This window comes from Crinia signifera, chromosome 4 (assembly GCF_055691185.1).
Source record: "Crinia signifera chromosome 4, ASM5569118v1, whole genome shotgun sequence".
NCBI classification, from domain to species: domain Eukaryota; kingdom Metazoa; phylum Chordata; class Amphibia; order Anura; family Myobatrachidae; genus Crinia; species Crinia signifera.
The window spans coordinates 78,439,213-78,458,884 of NC_139220.1; the positions used below are offsets into that span (position 1 = coordinate 78,439,213).

The following is a 19,672-nucleotide window of genomic DNA, read 5'->3' on the forward strand; positions in this document are numbered from 1 at the left end:
TTAGAGAGAATATACTTTTGCAAAGTGAACCAGAATCAGACCCAGAGAGGAGAGTGCTGTGGCTTGCTCTGCAGTGCAGATAATGGTAATACTGAGTAGCACGAGCAGCAGTGAACACTATATTCATTATAAGTAAATGATGGGGCAATATGAATACTCTCCAGCTCCCAGCCCACTCCATAAGAGCAAAATTGTCTCTCACGCTGAATTACACTGCTCATTTCTGATCCACACTTATATTAAGTTAAGTTTACAACCACCTCAACGTCGGGGAGTCGGGAAGATACTGGAGGCAGAGCTGTAAACTGTGTTTCGCAAGCTCCGCAAAGGCTCATTGGAGGAGCTGTTATGGCTGGACATGTGTGGTAGCCCACCTGTGGCCATTTTGTCTGCTGAAAACTACAGTATGCCCATCTGTGTTTGCACATATTGTACCCCTGTCCACCCTGATCGCGGTAACTATGGCTCGGCCAGCTGAGTGAGGCCCACAGGGATGGGATACTGGTAACATATTTTTTTTTTTTTTTTTTAACCATAAATTTTTTTATTTGGTAAAAGCAAATATACATTGACATTCTTTCGGATACACAGAGTGCATTGGTACATTTTACTACTGCCACCCTGTACCACCACACTTCACTTGCACCTCTAAAGATAGATAGATAGATAGATAGATAGATAGATAGATAGATAGGTCATAATTAGTAATTACATTAATTCATTAGCAATGGTGCATGTCTCCCTTATAAGCAGACATTTGTGCATTTAGGAACAGTCCATCCTCTGCTATAATTCTTGGCTATGAGGTGAATTAATCAAAGCTTCCTTTTTAGTATAGTTCCAGTCCGTTTGCTCTAGTGCTTGCAATTTTTTTTTTTCCAGTGGGAAGATCTGTGCATATTAAAATGCAATAAATCATTATTTCTCAGATGACCAATGGCAGCAGACACCTCATACATTTCCCACAGTAGCTGATTTCTGAGTGTGTTGAATAATGATTGGTGCTGCTTCTCCTAGGTATAACACATTTTTCTCTTTTTGATTCAGTTAGGTTTTAAATGCTGTTTTTGCAATATTTTAAACATATCCAATAAAATTGCTGACAAGAAACTATATGAGTGGAAATAAAATAACAAAGAGAAAAAGAAATGTGTAGGCTTGTGTCATTAGAGATTATACATTTCTCATCCCTTTCATTTTTCAGCTTTGTAAATACATCATTTTGAGTTAAAAGGTGTTAATCTTACAAATCCAGTTGAAATGTACACATAAAGTGAGTGGGTTTGAAGGTTCCAAGCTTAAGGAAAAAAGTTTTAGAACATTAGGTTTTAGTTATATTCTGTATTGTTGTTTTCAAAATGTATCAAAGTCTGTTCCAAAGAATAACTGTAACCAAATAAAGCAAAAACAGTGAATTACAAAATAAATACTACACTAGGGAAATTAGTACTGTATATAAATAAAAATGTACAGGACATTTTATGTAAGTTGAACCATTGTAATGCAATATATATCAATATATTATTTACAGAGCAGATTAATTCCCTTTCTCAACTACTCACTATTCATACTGCACAGTACACCTTCATGCTGCACAGTACACCATCATACTGCACAATGCATCTTCATACTATACAGTACACCATCATCCTGCACAGTACACCATCATACTGCACAGAACACCTTCATACTGTACAGTACACCATCATACTGCACAATGCATCTTCATACTATACAGTACACCATCATACTGCACAGTACACCATCATACTGCACAATGCATCTTCATACTATACAGTACACCATCATACTGCACAGTACACCATCATACTGCACAATGCATCTTCATACTATACAGTACACCATCATACTGCACAGAACACCTTCATACTGTACAGTACACCATCATACTGCACAATGCATCTTCATACTATACAGTACACCATCATACTGCACAGTACACCATCATACTGCACAATGCATCTTCATACTATACAGTACACCATCATACTGCACAGAACACCTTCATACTGTACAGTACACCATCATACTGCACAATGCATCTTCATACTATACAGTACACCATCATTTCTGCACAGAACACATTCATACTGTACGGTACACCTTCATACTGCACAGTACACTTCATACTGTACAGAACACAACCATACTGCACAATGCATCTTCATACTATACAGTACACCATCATACTGCTTAGAACACCTTCATACTGTTCAGTACACCTTTATACTGCACAATACATCTTCATAATGTACAGTATACCTTCATACTGCACAGTACACCTTCATACTGCACAGAACACCTTCATACTGCACAATACACCTTCATACTGTACAGAACACAACCATACTGCACAATACACCTTCATATTGTACAGTAAATCTCAATACTGCACAGCACACCTTCATACTGCATAGCACACCTTCATACTGTACCATACACTTTCATACTGCACAGTACATCTTCATACGGTATAGTACATCTTCATATTGTACAGTACACCTTCAAACTGCACGGTGCATTTTCAAACTGTACAGTACACCATAATATTATACAGTATACCTTTGTACTGCACAGTAGTAATTCAGTGGGTAACTCTGTACTTGAAAATGAGTCCAAATAGATAACAAACTGGGGTGTAGCGCTTAATATCACATAGCAACAAAAAAAAAAGCCAACAAAATTCTAGCATGTACAAAAAGGGGTATGGAAACAAGGGACTCAAAAGTAATGCCACTGTACAAAGCATTGGTTAGACCATACCTAGAATATGGAGCACAATTCTGGGCCCCACACTATAAAAAGGACATCCTAAAAAGGGATTCAGTATTGAATCCCGGCGGTCGGGATCCCGGCGTTCAGAATCCCGACGCCGGAATCCCGACAGCCGAAATGCCGACAAGGGGGGGACGTGGATCGCCCCCCCCTTGCGGGCTCGCTGCGCTCGCCACGCAGCGGGCCCGGTGCCTCGCTACGCTCGGCACACTAATTTATTCTCACTCCAGGGGTGTCGTGGACACCCACGGAGGGAGAATGTGTCGGCATTTCGGCGGCCGGGATTCCGGCGTCGGGATTCTGAACGCCGGGATCCCGACCGCCGGGATTTTAACTGCATCCCCCTAAAAAGTCCAAAGAAGAGCAACAAAACTAATTAAGGGAATGGAGAATTTAAGCTACGAGGACAGATTGAGCAGTTTGGAACTGTTTACGCTAGCGAAGAGACTTTAAGGGAAGACATGCTTAACATGTTCAAATATATCAGGGGCCAATATAAGGAACTGTCAAGCACCATTTTTACTGCAAGGAAGGATTCCAGGACACGTGGGCACAAGTTTAGATTAGAAGATAGAAGCTTTTATTCCCTTAGAAGGAAAAAAAAATTCACGGTCAGGGCAGCTATGCAACTCTCTTCCTGGAGAGGTGGTGTCCTGGAGAGGTGGTGTCAGCTGACACATGAAATATGTTTAAAATAAGGTTAGACAAACATTTATTGGTTAAAAACATCCAGGGGTACAAATAAGAATCATAACCTGTCTTTAAAAAATATCAGAACACAATACATATAACAAGGGACAAGCCAATTAAACCTAGTAGTAGTAGTAGTAGTACGTTTATTTCTAAGGCGCCGCAAAGTGTCCGCAGCGCCGTACATAGCAAACAAAAAAACAAATTACAAGGTAACGTACAGGGTGTGTTGAAAAATACAGTATGAATAGGGCTATAGCTGGTAGAACTAAAATCAGCATCAGTTCAGAAGTAGGTGTCAAAATTGTCAAGGAGACTGGAGATGAATTAGAGGAAGGGAAGAACAGGACAGGAGCACAGGTGAGGTAATGAGGTAGGGTGAGTATGTGAGGAAGGAGGGCCCTGCTCATAAGAGTTAACATACTAAAAATAGGTGGGTGGACGAACGAAATACAATAGGATAAGTAGGAACGGAGGCAGGATAGGAGGATCAAAAGAGGTTAGGAGGAGGGATAGGCTAGTCGAAAAAAGTGGGTTTTGAGGGAGCGCTTGAAGGAGGTAAGGGAATCAGATAGCCTGATGGGTGGCGGGAGGTTGTTCCAGTGCAGGGGGGAAGCGCAAGAGAAATCTTGGACACGGGAGTGGGAGGAGGTGATTAGGTGAGAGGTCAGTCGGCGGTCAGCGATGGAGCGAGAGGATGGGAGGGAGTGTGGATAGAGATCAGTGAAGAGAGGTAGGGAGCTGTGGAGGAGGAGAGAGCCTTGTAGGTGGTGGTGAGGAGTTTAAAGAGAACTCGGAAAGGAATGGGGAACTCGATGGACGTAAGTCTTTATTCAGCCTTACTTTCTATGTAACTAAGTATACCTTCATACTGCACAGCACACCTTCATAATGTACAGTACACCTTCATACTGTACAGTCAGGGGCGGAACTACCGCCGGTGCAGTGCACCGGGGCCCAAGTTATTAAAGGGGCCCGGCTCTGCCGTCCGCCTGTAATGCCGAAGTTCACTTTTTTTTTTTTTTTATAATGTGCACGGGCGGCGGGATATAAGCTGCCTACAGCAGCGGATTGCCCCAGCTAAAAGCCGGGACAGTTTTCTGGTGACCTGAAACCATACCACACTCTATAGGCCCGCCTGTCCCACTCAGCTGCTACTGCTCGTGTGTACTTGCTCAGCAGCACTGCAGCAGCGCAGCCGTGAGAGTGCCTCTGGAGGGAGGGCGGTCACTGCTGCAGGGGCAGGATCTAACTGGCTGGCCAGTGGCCGGCCACAGAGAGAGATCTCGGACCCCCTGAACCTGCAGCTCCTCCTCCTCCTGCAAGTCCAAGCTACCTGATCACAGCAGTAGTTGGTAATGTCGGCATCCCTACATGCGGCCCCCGGAACGATGAGGAAAGGCATATCTGATTACAGCATCCATCCCCACAGCTGTTAGAACCGGCGCAGAGATGTCCTGCCTCTGCTGAGTAACCCCAGGTCCGCAGCTCCATGGCAGCACTGAGGTAGTGAGGTGAGCCAGCTTCATGCAGCCTGCCTGCGATTAGACAGTCTTGCAGGATCTAGCATAAGCACGTGCAGGCTGAGAAGAGGATACTGCCATGGAGAAGTGCTGCTGCATGAAAGGTTTGTTAAAGTGTTAATGTCATGAATAGGCTAATTGCCCCCCCCCCCCCCAGCCCCATACCTCTTGAATGCCCCCGGCCCACTGATTGTCCACTCTATAAAGTGTGTAAAACTAACTACTGTGTGTATATATAACCCTATGCAGTGTAAACTATCCCCCCCATGCAGTGCAGCAGTGGCGTAAGTTTGTGAATATTTGTGCCCCCCCACACACACACACACCATTATTTAAAATATATATAGTCTGTTGTGAAATATATATTATATACTGGGTATATATATATATATATATATATATATATATATACATATACAGAGAGAGAGAAAGAACACATATATATTTCAGAACTTAGCCACAGAAGCGATTTTGATGACTTTCAATTAATGCTTTTAAGCTGGCAGTGGCAGAGAGGTGCCCCCTTGATAGCATGAGCCCGGCGGCAGATGACTCCATTGACTCCCAGAGTTCTGCCTCTGCAGTGCAGTGTGACCCTATGTGTGTATGTGCTGGAGCAGTTAAGTGTGGCGTAATATTATGAAATTAGCATTGTGGTATGTGGTGTAACATGCAAGTGGAATGGGGAATGGGGGCTGCGTTTCCTTACTATTGTATGTGTGGTCGTGCACCATCCCCAGCGGTGTGTTTGTGCAAAGAACACAGGGAATGATGGGAGGTGTTAAACAGATAATTGCCATGAGCATGGGATGAAAGTGGTAACAATGTCAAAGGTACAGGGGGCAAAAGGGATGCCAGTGGTAAAGCGAGTCATAGGGTTAACAGGGGCATGGGGCAAAAGGGGTGTAACAATGCTAGGACCACAGGTGTGATAGTTGTAACAGGGGCTCATGGGGTGTCAGTGGAGTAGCTCCATGTGCACTAAGCATTTTTGTAAAATTATATCACTCATTTTTCTCCTTCCGAGCAATATCATTTAAAATATTGCTTATACCCCGTTCTCTCTGCAAGGCAAATTCCCGGGTCTGGCATGTCGACGGTAACTTGCCTTTTTACACAGGTTTTTTTTTTAAGTGTGAACGTGTCAACCCGTGTCAAAATTCCAGGCTCTCCAACCCTGCTTGTTACCCGTGTTTGTGATCGGGTATGCAGACACGGGTTGACCTGTTCACACTGCAAAAAAAAGTGTTAACAGGCAAATTACCGGATAGAACTGCTTCACCCAGGAATTTGCCTTAGCAATGAGAACGGGGTCTTACGCCGCAGTCCCCAGCATTAAAATGCCAGGTAAATTCCGTGTTGTTCATACTCCCAGTGTGAACATGTCATAAGTGTGTATGCTAAATATCAGCAAGGAGGTGCACTCCCCAGGGTTGTTAACGATGCATATACAAATAACTGAGTACATTGTTAACGACAGCCACAAGGACTGTGACTTCACAGAAAGGGTCATGCATTAGTCTCACATTAGAGGTGATAGAGGCTAAAGGGATGCACACATGGTGCGATTCTCTTTCCAATCGATCCCGATTCGGTGGGGGGCCCAAAGCATATTTTTGCACCTGGGCCCACAATTCACTAGTTCCGCCTCTGTGTACAGTACACCTTCATACTGCACAGTATATATTAATATAATACCTTAGCATATATATTTAAGGTATGCTAACTGGTTCAGATCTCCCCTGCCAACTGATATTTTTGTCACAGTGTTCCAGATCATGACACTTACAAGTTCAGATGGCTCTGGTCCCTGGGGACTCCTATAAAGCAGGCTGATATTGTGATCACTTGGCTGGTGCAGGGCTGCTGGCTTCTCTTTCCCTTCTGGGATGTGCTCTTATGTGTGTGGCTCCCATAGAACACACACAAAGGCTAAATTTGAGGGGGCGATCACAAATCAAAAATAATTAAATTCAATTCACCAAATTCAAGTCTTCACAAAGTAGGTCGAGGAGACTGTTCTGGTGCCAGAGTATAGATGCATACCTTATTTTAGCATATCTGACCATTGGCTATCTGTGTCTGACATCGGCTATTTCTAGTGACCTGGTTTGGTGCTGCGGTTTCTGATTCGTGATATGGCCTTGGCTTCAATGTAACCTAATTCTGACTTCTCCCTCGTACTTTGCCATCCAATTGGTTTTGATACGACTACTTGTCAACACTTGATTCTACAACATAGGTACAGCTTGACCCATAGTATACCAGCACCTGTACGAGGTGAACTAGACAGAGGGCCACAACCTGCATGTCAGGTGCAGCTACTGCTAATGTCCAAAAATCCTTGTGGGGATTCCTGCTGAATACTCCATGCCTCTGTTCTGGGGCTTAGCCATTCTGAAGTACAGGCGAGCATCCACTACCCATCATTAGTTGTGACACTTTTGGCTTCTTAAAGGTTTTCTCTCTTTACACTGTATGCATTAGATATATATATATATATATATATATATATATATATATATATATATATATATATACATATATGGCTTTTAAGGTGAAATAAATAAAAAAAAAACATTGTCACGGTCCTGCATATCTGGCTTGTCATCTTGCTCTGTTATCTGCTCTTTCAGTGAGAGACTGAGCAATTTCCCTGATTACACACCTGCAATCCTCCAGTGTCCAGCAAGCTAACTCCACATGTGCAGAATCCTGAATAATGCATGTTCAGTGTATAACCATTCACATGTCTGAGGATTTTTTAGCTCCTGTGTACACTCTAAAATTGCTGCATTCCATGTTTACCTACCAGCATTTCATGTTTTCCAGCATCACCAGGTCTTAGTCAAACCTGTCAGTTACCCTGCACTCAATCAGTACAAGGCAAGAGTTTTAAGTATCATGCTCAAGCTTACAGACAGTGCCTTGAGCAATGTTGCTTATATGCTCTGTTGCTGTGCATGCTCATACTTGGTTCATTCAAATTATCCTAGTTTTGCCTACATCTGCTCTGCCATGCGGCTGCCCCTGCTTTTGTTACAAGCATCTTCCTGATGAACTTTAGTTTGCTAAATCCTTAGCCTAAATCCTCATTCCAGTCCAGTCCTTGTATATTCCTGGTTCCAGTGTAATTGTTTAATTTCTGCAATTCGCTGGATCATCCGTGAACTTGGGTTATGAATAAAGTTACCTTATCATCCTAATGTATGTGTTCCACTTCCTCCAGTATTTGCCACTGGACCATTAAGGACACATCTTAGTCCTCAATCTCCAGGTTATGACACACTATTAAATCTATTAATGTCAGCCAAAGCTGGATGATTTCCTGGCATTGAGAAAGCCATCACATATATTCCACCTTAGTCCTCTGTTACCCTATAGGAAGACATGAGATATTATATTTTTATCAAGATATCCACAATTAAATAAATAAAACTTGCAATACTTGATTTAGGTCCATTTCAGAGATGGACGCAGGTTGGATTATTCCCACTGTTGTCTGATCGTAGGAGTACTGTGCGGGTATAGAGTACTGGTGCGGCTCCAGTCACAGTGTCAGGGGATCCACAGCCTGTCAATCAGTGAGGAAGTCCTTTTCAGAAAAAAAGTAATGTTGACTCTATATTCTAAGTAAGCTTAGGCTTACTTAGAAGGCCGATGACTGGCCAATGATGATCTGATTTTGCATCTTTTGGGCACAGCAGTAGTCACATAAAAATGTATTTCTCCTTAATACACCTCCTGCAGCATTTGTTTCTAACAAAGATGCAGCAACAGTATTAGAGGCATCAATCTCTAAAATCATGACCAAAAATATAAAAAGCCCAAGTTTTAAAACTAGTCATAGTCCAGTCATAAAAGAGTTGTATGTTACTCCTCATGTTGTGCAAATGGTATTGGGATGCACAAATGGGATGTCTGCCTTAGGCCTTCTAATGTCTTCCAGTGGCCTTAATTGCGGAGAATACCATGAATGCTGTAATCATAGCCATCATAGAATAAAATCACTAAGTTTATAGATATTTCTTATCTTAAACTGGCAAAGAATTAGAAATACAGGTTAAGTGCCCCTTATCCAAATATCCGTTATCCAAATTATTCCAAAAACCATAGTCTCCAGAATGCACTTTTTCCCCCTGTAACTGGCATTACTGCAGAAATGATATGTAACTGGCACTACTGGGGACATTATATGTAACTGGCACTACTGGGGACATTATATGTAACTGGCACTACTAGGGAAATATGTAACTAGCACAACTGGGGACATGATATATAACTGGCACTATTGCGGAAATAATATGTATCTGCCACTACTGGAGAAATATGTAACTGGCACTACTGGGGAAATATGTAACTGGCACTAAATATGTGCAATAAAATGATTGCTTGGCATTCTAATTCAGTGCCTGAGATATTACACAAACTTTGTTTCATGTTTTAAAATCTTGTGTCATGCACATATAAAATATATTTGTGTGTGTTTCATGTGTTTATACAACATAAATGCAAGATACCTCATTGAAATATATAAATATTCCAAAACACAGAATAATCCGTTATCCAAAATGCTTCTGGTGCCGAGCACTTTGGATAAGGGATACTCAACCTGTATTTGCTTTTTGCTTTGTTGGTGGTACATTATTCTTGGTTCTCTTGGTTGTCTGTAACCCCTGCAAAAGAAAAACTGTATTTCTATTAGATTGTTCGGATGAGAGATTTTGGGATTTTCTAATTGAAGCAGTGTATTCTGTTTTTATTTACGCTTTTATCCTTATAATCATATATTTGTTATTAGACTTTTAAAGGAGGAAAATGGTCTTTCTCATGCTATAAACTGTTGCAACAAGTTTCTTTGTAATTCCTCATACCTAAATCAGCAGAATGCAGTGTGAAGAGTCCAGTAAGACAACCCTAGTTTTCATTTAGTATTTCATGCAGTCATTTTGTAAAGGTTGCATATTTCTTGAATTGCAGTAAAGCACTTTTGTTTATTTTTTTCAGAAGGCCAGAAAAGTCCAAACCAAATCAGCTGAAAGTGTGCTTATTAATGCTACTCACCTTTGTGAACGCATACCTGCTGTAATTGAAAATGTACAATTGTGAAAGACTTCATATGACAATGTATGCAATTAGTCTCTTAAATTATTAAAATGTTTATAAAAAGAGAGAAATTAGAAAATGTCAATGAATATTACAGAACTAGAAGTAAGGTTTTCCAGTGAATCTAAGAATTCTGGAAATCAGGAAAGTAACTGGCAGGCGTGGATTATATGTCATCTTGGTCAGATACTATGGAGGATGAGAGCAAAGGTGGCATCCGTCCCAATCTGAACATAATATTTTTTAATATTTACTCTTTAACAAATATAAACATTTCATATATTAATGAATAGTAAGGTACAATCTAATTATTTCCATGGAATACTATAGTATAGTAATGGGCGAAAAGTCTTTCAATATGGTTTAGCCCGGTAGTTCTCAACCTCAGTCTTGAAGTACCTCACACACTTCACATTTTCCAGGCGACCCAGCAGGTGCACAGGTGCACTCATTACTAAAGCCCCGTACACACGGGGGAGATATATTGCTCAGCCATATATGGCTGAGCAATATATGGCTGAGCAATATATTGCTCAGTTTCTCCTTTTCATCAGCGACCAGAGATGGTCACTGATGAAAGGGAACCTTTGCCGGCGGTGCCGCAGAGGTAATCAGCTGGTCGCAGGAGCAAGCTCCTGTGACCAGCGATTAGAATGGGGCTGAGAACGGGAGCGTGCACCCGGCGATTTATCGCCGGGGCATACTCCCATCACTGGCAATATGGTCGCCTGCGACCATATTTCCAGCGATTTCAACCCCTATCGCCCCCGTGTGTACACAGCTTAACTGACACATTTTAAAAGATCCACAGCTAATTATATTACTTGCAATTCTGTGTGGAGACCTGGAAAATGTGAACTGTTGTGGGTACTTGAGAACCGAAGTTGAGAACCACTGGTCTAGCCAACATTTAGCCAACAAGCCAGCAATTTAGGCCTGAAATAGGGTGATCATGATTTTCTTCTTAAAGAGAGAAAGGGATTTTGAATTAGATGGATGTTAATTCCCCCCCTCCCCACCCCCCAATGTTTGACTATATTTATGGTGTTAGAATAGCACTATACTAATTCATGTACTTTTCCAAAATTATTTTTAGTTTAGGAATGACAATAGGAATACATTATCTAGTTTAAATAGTTTGCTTTTATACTCACTCAATATACAATAGAGATTAGAAATAATACTTTGTATTTGTATTTTGAAGAGTCTGGATAATTAATTTTCCTTGATTTCTATTATAATTATAATTAAAATAAGCAAGGGTTTATAAGGTGTGAGACTAAAGAAAGTAAGGAATTGTTTGGGAAATATTGTTACTATATATAATTATAAAAATACTGTATCTGCTAATATCATATTCATAGTTATTAATTTTAGAGGAAGAAATATTGACTACTACATGACTAAATTATGATATTTATGATATACCAGGGGAATCTTGCGGTCATGATTCCAGCCTGCCTCAGATACTACACTCTAGGATAGTTACTGTAGGTTTTGGCTCTGAGCACCTTGTTCACTCAACACTCAGTATGCAAATCCTCTGCAACCAAATAGGAAAATAATGTAGTCCTTGTGTCCTTTGTATAAATATTAATATTTTTCCATTAATTACAAATAGGTATGTAGCATTGTGCCTCATAGGCTCAAAACTTCAATAAGAATCATGTATAATACCCTAGATCAGGGGTCTTCAACCCATGGCCCGCGGGCCACGAGTGGCCCGCGGAGCTGATCTCAGTGGCCCCCTGCCCGCCGGCCCGCCATGCACAGGATTTTTTTTTTTTAAGTAAAAGAAAATGCTGCAGAGGGAGGCAGTGTAATGGAGTCCCCTTGGGTGCCGCCTACCCGATTTCCATTGGCTGCAGGCAGGGCAGAGGAGTGGATCCAGTGCGGCTGAGGGAGGAGGAGGCACGTCTGGTCACAAGCTGGGGAGTTGGGACCCAGCGAAGCTGCGGGAGGAGGAGACGCAGCTGGCTGGAGCAGGGGACCCGGCACTGGAACTGCAGGAGGAGGAGGCACAGCTGGCGGAGGGGACCCGGCGAAACTGCAGGAGGAGGCATGGATGGTGGAAGCAGGTGACCCGTCAAAGATGCAGGATGAGGAGGTACATCTGGCGGGAGCAGGGGACCTGGCCAAGCTGCAGGCATTACTGGGGGCATTGTGTGTGGGGCATTACTGGGGGCATTGTGTGTGAGGGGCACTGCTGGGGCATTGTGTATGAGGGGCACTGCTGGGGCATTGTGTGTGAGGGGCACTGCTGGGGCATTGTGTGTGAGGGGCACTGCTGGGGCATTGTGTGAGGGGCACTGCTGGGGCATTGTGTGTGAGGGGCACTGCTGGGGCATTGTGTGTGAGGGGCACTGCTGGGGCATTGTGTGAGGGGCACTGCTGGGGCATTGTGTGAGGGGCACTGTTGGGGCATTGTGTGAGAGGGGCACTGCTGGGGCATTGTGTGTGAGGGGCACTGCTGGGGCATTGTGTGTGAGGGGCACTGCTGGGGCATTGTGTGTGAGGGGCACTGCTGGGGCATTGTGTGTGAGGGGCACTGCTGGGGCATTGTGTGTGAGGGGCACTGCTGGGGCATTGTGTGTGAGGGGCACTGCTGGGGCATCATATGTATAAGCAGGAGTACTGCTGGCATTATGGTCTGTGGCATAATGGGCATCAGTGTGGGGCATAATGTGCAATGGGCATAATTTTGTGTGGATTAATGTGTAATGAGCATCACGGTGCGGCATAATGTATAATGGGCATTATGGTGTATGACGTAATGTACAACAGGTATTACGGTGTGTGGCATAATGTCTAATGGACACTATGGTGTGATGCACAATATGTAATGGGCATTACGGATAAACAGTGTAACAGTGTATATTGATTTAAGTAGCCTTTCATTGTTTGGGTTTGATCTGTGAGGCATACTATTTCACTGTGTGGGCCTTCATGTTTATATGTCATTGTGCAACCTTCAGTCAACTTAAGCGTGTGAGGACAACGACCATTCCTGCGGTAACCAATGTCTGGTCATGCAGGTTGCAAAAGAGGTGTCAGGTAATTGTTTTCCTGCTAGTTCACACTCGTTATAATTAGACCATGTCCCTTATAATTAGGTCACACCCGTTTTTGGAAGCGCGCCTACGGCGCGTGCAATTTATTCAATATCAAATTATATATGGGGGGGGGGGTACGACATATTTTACTGTTTGCACTGGAACCCAAATTGTCTGCTGATAACTATTAGGGTGTGTGTGTGTGTGTGTGTGTGTGTGTGTGTGTGTGGGGTTATGTGCTGAGTATGGGCGGCTGTGCCAACTATCTATGAAGGACTGTGCTGACGTTATAGGGGAGCTGTGATTCTATGGGGCTGTCCGAAATTCCGTAGGCGATTTTAGTGGCCCTCGGGCTTCACTGGATTTTTTTAGGTGGCCCACGCTGTCTTAAAGGTTGAAGACCCCTGCCCTAGATTAAGGCCCCTTTTCTAATTAATTTGCAAAGGCAAATTCCTTCCCAAATGGACAAAACCATGTGCACTGAAGGTGGGGCAGATGTAACTTGTGCAGATAGAATTATATTTGGGTGGGGTCTTACTTCAAATAGAGATCTACATTGCAGTTTAGAAATAAAGCAGCCAGTATTTACGCTGCACAGAACTAAAATAACTCAACCAAATCTAACTCTCTATGCACATGTTACATCTGCCCCAAAAGCAGTGCACATGGTTTTGTCCATTTGAGAAGGAATTTGTCTTTGCGAGTGAACCAGAATAAGGGCCTAAATATAATTAATCCTCAAATATGTTTTCCAAAGCTTAATTATTATTAACATTATTATTATTATTATTATTGTTGTTTATTTATATAGTGCAACTAATGCCCCTTTCCCACTGCAGCTAAAAAACGGTAAATTGCAGATTTTCAGCGCAATTTACCGTTTTAAGGCTGCAGTGGGAAAGTGCCAGAGTTGAAATACCGTTTAAAGCTAAATGGTATTTCATCCCGTTTTTAAAGCAGAGTCCTACACGTTAAAATAAGGTTTAAGAGGCAGTGGGAATGCCTCTTAAACGTTATTTAGCCTCCAGGCCATGGGTCCTCAAACTGCGGCCCTCCAGATGTTGAGAAACTACAATTCCCAGCATGCCTTGCCACAGTTTTGCTATAAGGGAGTGTTAAAACTGTGGCAAGGCATGCTGGGATTTGTCGTTTCAGAACATCTGGAGGGCCGCAGTTTGAGGACCCATGCTCCAGGCAGTCCCAGTACCTAGTAGTTCTCACTTTGTGCATGTGCATAATAAAGAGCCGCTCATTACATATGCACATATGTAATGAGCGGCTCATTATAATGCACGTGCACTCATTACATATGTGCAAAGTGAGAACTACTAGTTCTCATCAGGCACTGGCACTGCCTGTACCCTGCATGGACCCCCGCTGCCTCCCCACTGCCCTGCATCCCCGTGCAGGTAAGTACAAGGGGAGGGGAGGTGGGGGCACAGGGCAGGTACGGGGGGTTAGGCACTCTTTACACTTGGGGGTTAGGGATTAGGCACTCTTTACACTGGGGGGGGTTAGGCAGGGCCGGATTTGTCACTAGGCCCGTGAGGCACGGGCCTAGGGGCGGCACCTACTAAGGGCGGCAGCAGCCAAGGCACCTGCTGTCACCCAGTGTGTAAGTTACACTGACTCTTTTACAGAGCGGCCGCTCGCCGACGCTCCTCAGTGTAGGGAGGAGCTCTCTCTAGCAACTCAATCCCCACAGCTGCATCTGTATACTAAATCAGCAGCGCTGCTGTCGGCTGCCGCTGTACCTATCCCACTCTGGGCAGCAGCGCCGGCACTGCAGCCTGAAGCTATGGTCCCGTCCCTCCCTCCCTCCGTCCGAGCAGACCATACAGCAGTATGCCTGCCCTGCTCACTCAGAGATAGAATGAAATTCCGGGACCCGTCCTCACAAGCTGTCAAAAACTGTTACCTACTTTACTTTCTGTTCCTTGCAAGAGAAGGAACTATTCTCCCTGCACTGCAGTGCACTCGGGTTACGAGCCCTCCTATCGTCATCATACTGCTGCTGCTGCACGGAGCAGAATGTGTCCCTGTAGCACTTTTAACTGTTTGCATCCCTTCTTTTAAATAGTAAGTGCAAATGAATTGTCATGCTAAACTAAATGTATGTGCCTCCAAGTGTGTCCCTCCAGAGCTAATTATATATATGTATGGGGGGGGGGGGGCAAAGATGTTGTGCCTAGGGGGGGCCTGACCCCTAAATTCGCCCCTGGGGTTAGGCACTCTACATTTTACACGGTTCACTGCAATGGGAATGGTACCGTTTTAAATACCATTTAAGATTACCAGTACTTTAAAATGATCTGCAGTGGGAAAGCAGCATAAGGGTTTTGCAGTACCTAATACAATAGTCAAAACACTTAATAATAATAATTAACAATGGCATATACCGTAGTTTATAATTTGCTCAATAATGCTGTCATTTCCCAGCACTGATGAGTGTTTTACTGTATTTACCTCTTTGTTGAGTTCTCTGACTGCCGGTTTGCTCTATAGTCAGCACACATGGTTTATTTGATGCAGTCATGTTTCCTATGGTGGGCCACAAGTCCTTCCCACCTGTTTAGTGCTTTGCACTGCCATGTTCCTTTTGGTCATCTGATGTCACCGGTACAGTATTGTTCTATGCTCAAGCATTTTACTCTGTGCAGTCCTAAGTCAGGCTGCATTACCAGATGCTGTCTTCTTTTGTCCTGGCATATGTATGTATATCTGGACTGATTCTCCACTGTTACATTCACTCTTAGGGCCTTATTCTGGTTCAATTGGTCCTCCGCGTGTTTGCAAAGGAGACCAATGTTTTACTACTGCATGCATATGCTTCATCTAAGTGGGCACGGTGAACTGATAGTTCGCCATCCCGTTCGCACCTACCAGTGCGGGCTGTGGGTGTGGGGCAGTGGCGACAGGCTGGGCCGATGGGAACGGACAGTGTTTCATGGGTGTTCCCATGAAAATGCTGGACATTCCTATGTCAATTTGTCAGTGACGCGGCTGCCAGGGGAGGACAGCTAACATCACCGGATGTCAGCTGCTCTCCCTTTTCCCGTACTGGGAGCATGCAATGTTAAGACACCGCAGAGTGTCCTAGTTTTGCGTACTCCTTCCAAACCATTTTATGGTCGGCAACCATCAAATGATTTGTCCCCCGCACCCAAGGCTAAAACATCCATTTGCAGCCATGCAGGGAACTTGGCGAGCGAGCGATGGGCACCATTAAATCCTTACGCAGCACTGTGAAATTTGCAGTGCTGTGTGTGGACTAGAATAGGGCGAGTTATGCTAAGTCTTGAAAAGTGATAAAATGGAGAGTGATAAACCCCCAACCAATTTGCTCCTACTTGCTATTTTTCTAACACAGCATGTGACATGGCAAGTAGGAGATGATTGGCTGGTGGTTTATCACTCTCCATTCTATCACTTTTCAAGCTTAGTACATCTGGCCCTTAGTGTATCTACTGGCTGGGTTTTGCTCAGCATACCAAGCATTTCAAGTGCATCCTGCTTGTTTGGTTCAGCTCATAACACTAAGTTCTAAAAGTGTATCCTGCTTCTTGGGTTCAATGGATACTGCTTGCTTTCTTTTTTCCTCAAAAAATATATTTTCAAGCTAGCAAGGCCTAAGAACAATAAAGAACCCCTGGGTCTAACACATATAGTCACCTTTGCAGTATCCACAGAGAAGTCACAACATCTGTTCGGAGTATTCAGATAACACCTTGCACAGTGATATTTGACTTTTAAATATCCATAGATCCTGTTATCTGGACAATCCTTTGCCTTCAAAATGATAGGCCACCTTTGTGGTCTTAGGTGTACATTTACTAAGATGGGAGTTCTATTGAAGATGGGATGTTGCAAGTAGCAATCAATCAGATTCTACTTGCTCTCTATTTAGCACCATCTAGAAGATAATAGATATAATCTGATTGGTTGCTATGGGCATCACTGTAAATTTACCCCATAGTCATTCTTGAGTGGAGATTGTAAGTAGGACAGTCAGTCCCCTTCACCAAGGGCCCTCTGCTGTGTAGCACACACACACATTCCCTTACAACCAAACCAAATGTCCTTTGGCTAAGATTACTTACCAATCTCAGTACTGCAATCATCATACAGCTCGAAAACATCTATGACACTGCCACCACTGAATCATTATTCAACATATCTGAAACCTGCATGTACGGTAGTATCAAATAGATCCAGACTTATCCAAGTGGACCTCATGGTTTCTTGCATTTGTCCATTTACATCCCAGTGCTGTGCGAAGTAAAATTATAAATGCTGAAGGGGTCATATTTCTTTCCATCATATTTTAAAGAATCTTGAGTGAATAATGAATGTTAATTAGAATACATTTTATACAGTATTTAATAACCTTAACTCAGTGGTTGCCAAACTAGGGTAAACAGAATGGTAAATGGAGAGGGTGTGTAGAGGTAATACGTGATATCTGTTTCAAGGGACAAAATAACACCTTAACGAGCATGGTTCCTCGCTCCCCGCTCCTCCACCCCTGTAATTATTCTCCCTCCTCCAACACTTCTTATAGTTATTTTTATGGCTTACAAGCAGCTGGTAAAGGAAATGATGTCCCTTGTATTTGAACTCAAAAGCTAAAGCTTTGGAAACACCTGTCTTAGCTGATTATCGAAATGGCCAATCTATTTTACTTTCAACAACCCAGTAAAGCGGACATACTGTTCTGTCGTCTATATGATGTGATGATAATAGGCCCTACATCTCACTAGTCATTTCTGCATTAGTCTGTCCTTGCAATTATGACAGGCTATATATAATTGAGTCCGACTGCCTTATAGAAACAACTTTCCAGCTCCCAGACAAATGTACAGTTCCCATAATTTTAAGTAGATAAACCTAGTGCCAAAAAAATGACATTTGTTATTGTTTCATTTCCCAGAGGATTAATTGAATTTCTGTAATAAAACATAGAAAAACGAATTCTAAATAATAGTCAGACATCCCCTGTACAAGAAAGAGAAATAAAATCCATTAACAGCAGGTAACCGTTCAAGTTTGCTAGCAGAGTGAATTTATGAGCTATTGATTGGCTACCAAGTCAATTTTAATACAGATTAAATATTGTGGCTTTACTCCAGAGTCCCTGCCAGCTCTTCTTATAATATTGAAACTTTACTAATTGGTGCAATTAATTCTAGAACTTTGAAATCAGCAAAGCTAGCGTGGTTTCATGGAGATTATTTTGCCTGCGTGCTATTCTGCAAACATATGATATAGTCGATTTTACTTTGTTTTCTAATCTCATGGTTGGTTCCCTACAAACAAAAAACAATTCTTGTATCTTCAAAGATATGGCAATTGGAATAAATCAGGATTATCCACAGGGAATTTCCATTTCATTCATGAGAGATAAAACATTGTCAAAACCCACTCATACGTCGCCCATGAAGCTCTTGGGTTTCTAAAGCCCTCTTATTGCATGAGACTTTCAGGTGAGCAATTTCAAAGAGGATCTGGGGACAGTATCACAGCACTACAATCTCTTCTAACTGAAACTGCTGCCAGGAAGGAATTATCCTCACATCGTCCATCTGACATGAAAACTGGTTGATGTAAAATTAATAAATTCTTGTGCTTACAGCTGTGAACAAGTTCAGGAATAGGCTTGATTTCCTGAAGTTAAGATGCAAAGTATTATACTATATATACAGTATATATATATATATATATATATATATATATATATATATATATATATTTATATTAGGGCGGAGTGAAAAAACTGAAATTGAGAAATTCAAAATCGGCTAGTGTGGGAAAGTTGTAACTTGACCTGAATAAGAAACGTGAAAAAGCTTTTTGATCTGAGTCAACATCTTCTGTTCTGGCAAGAGGCCTGAAGTTTCACTTTTTTGGTGAAAATGACAAAAACTGTGAAGATGCTCCAATCTAGTTAAAATTATGTCAGGATGTCTTAGAGTGGTTCATTAATATACTTTAGCTTAGTAAAAGAGAGCACGAGCTTGTCCTAGTGCAAAGTGACTGACTTTGGTGAGAGAAAAAATCCCTGATAAATGACCCATTTTCATGGTTTCAATTGTGAATATGGTGTTTTCTACGGAACGTGTATTTTTTTTTTTTTTTTGGGAGAGGATGCTCTGTAATTGATGTGATCAAGAAAAGAAACTTGGTGAAAAAAAAAACCAGGGTAAATCCCTTTGTTTGCCTTTAATAGAATAGTGCACCTAGTGTATGTGTCTTCTAATGTCCAACAAACTCTTTACTGAATGCTCCAGTAAGTTCAGTAACAATGCATTACATACACTGTGTTCTTTAGGTGCAGGATTTAAAACACTTCTGTTTGTCTTTACTTGTGGCAGTCTGAAACACTGTTTGCATCCCCTATGCTGGGAACATAAAAGGGCTGCATTATGGCATATAGTTATGCCAAAGATAAGCCAATATATTAACAGTTAAATACAGTACGTTGAAGTGTATTATGATGTAATAAAC

At 42.4% G+C, this 19,672-nt stretch overlaps 1 protein-coding gene across 10 annotated transcripts in view; it reads left to right on the forward strand.

The window, feature by feature from the left end:
- Positions 1-19,672, forward strand: part of TENM2 (teneurin transmembrane protein 2) — a 2,252,147-nt gene that overhangs the window by 837,974 nt on the left and 1,394,501 nt on the right. The gene's annotated exons all lie outside the window — the stretch shown is intronic.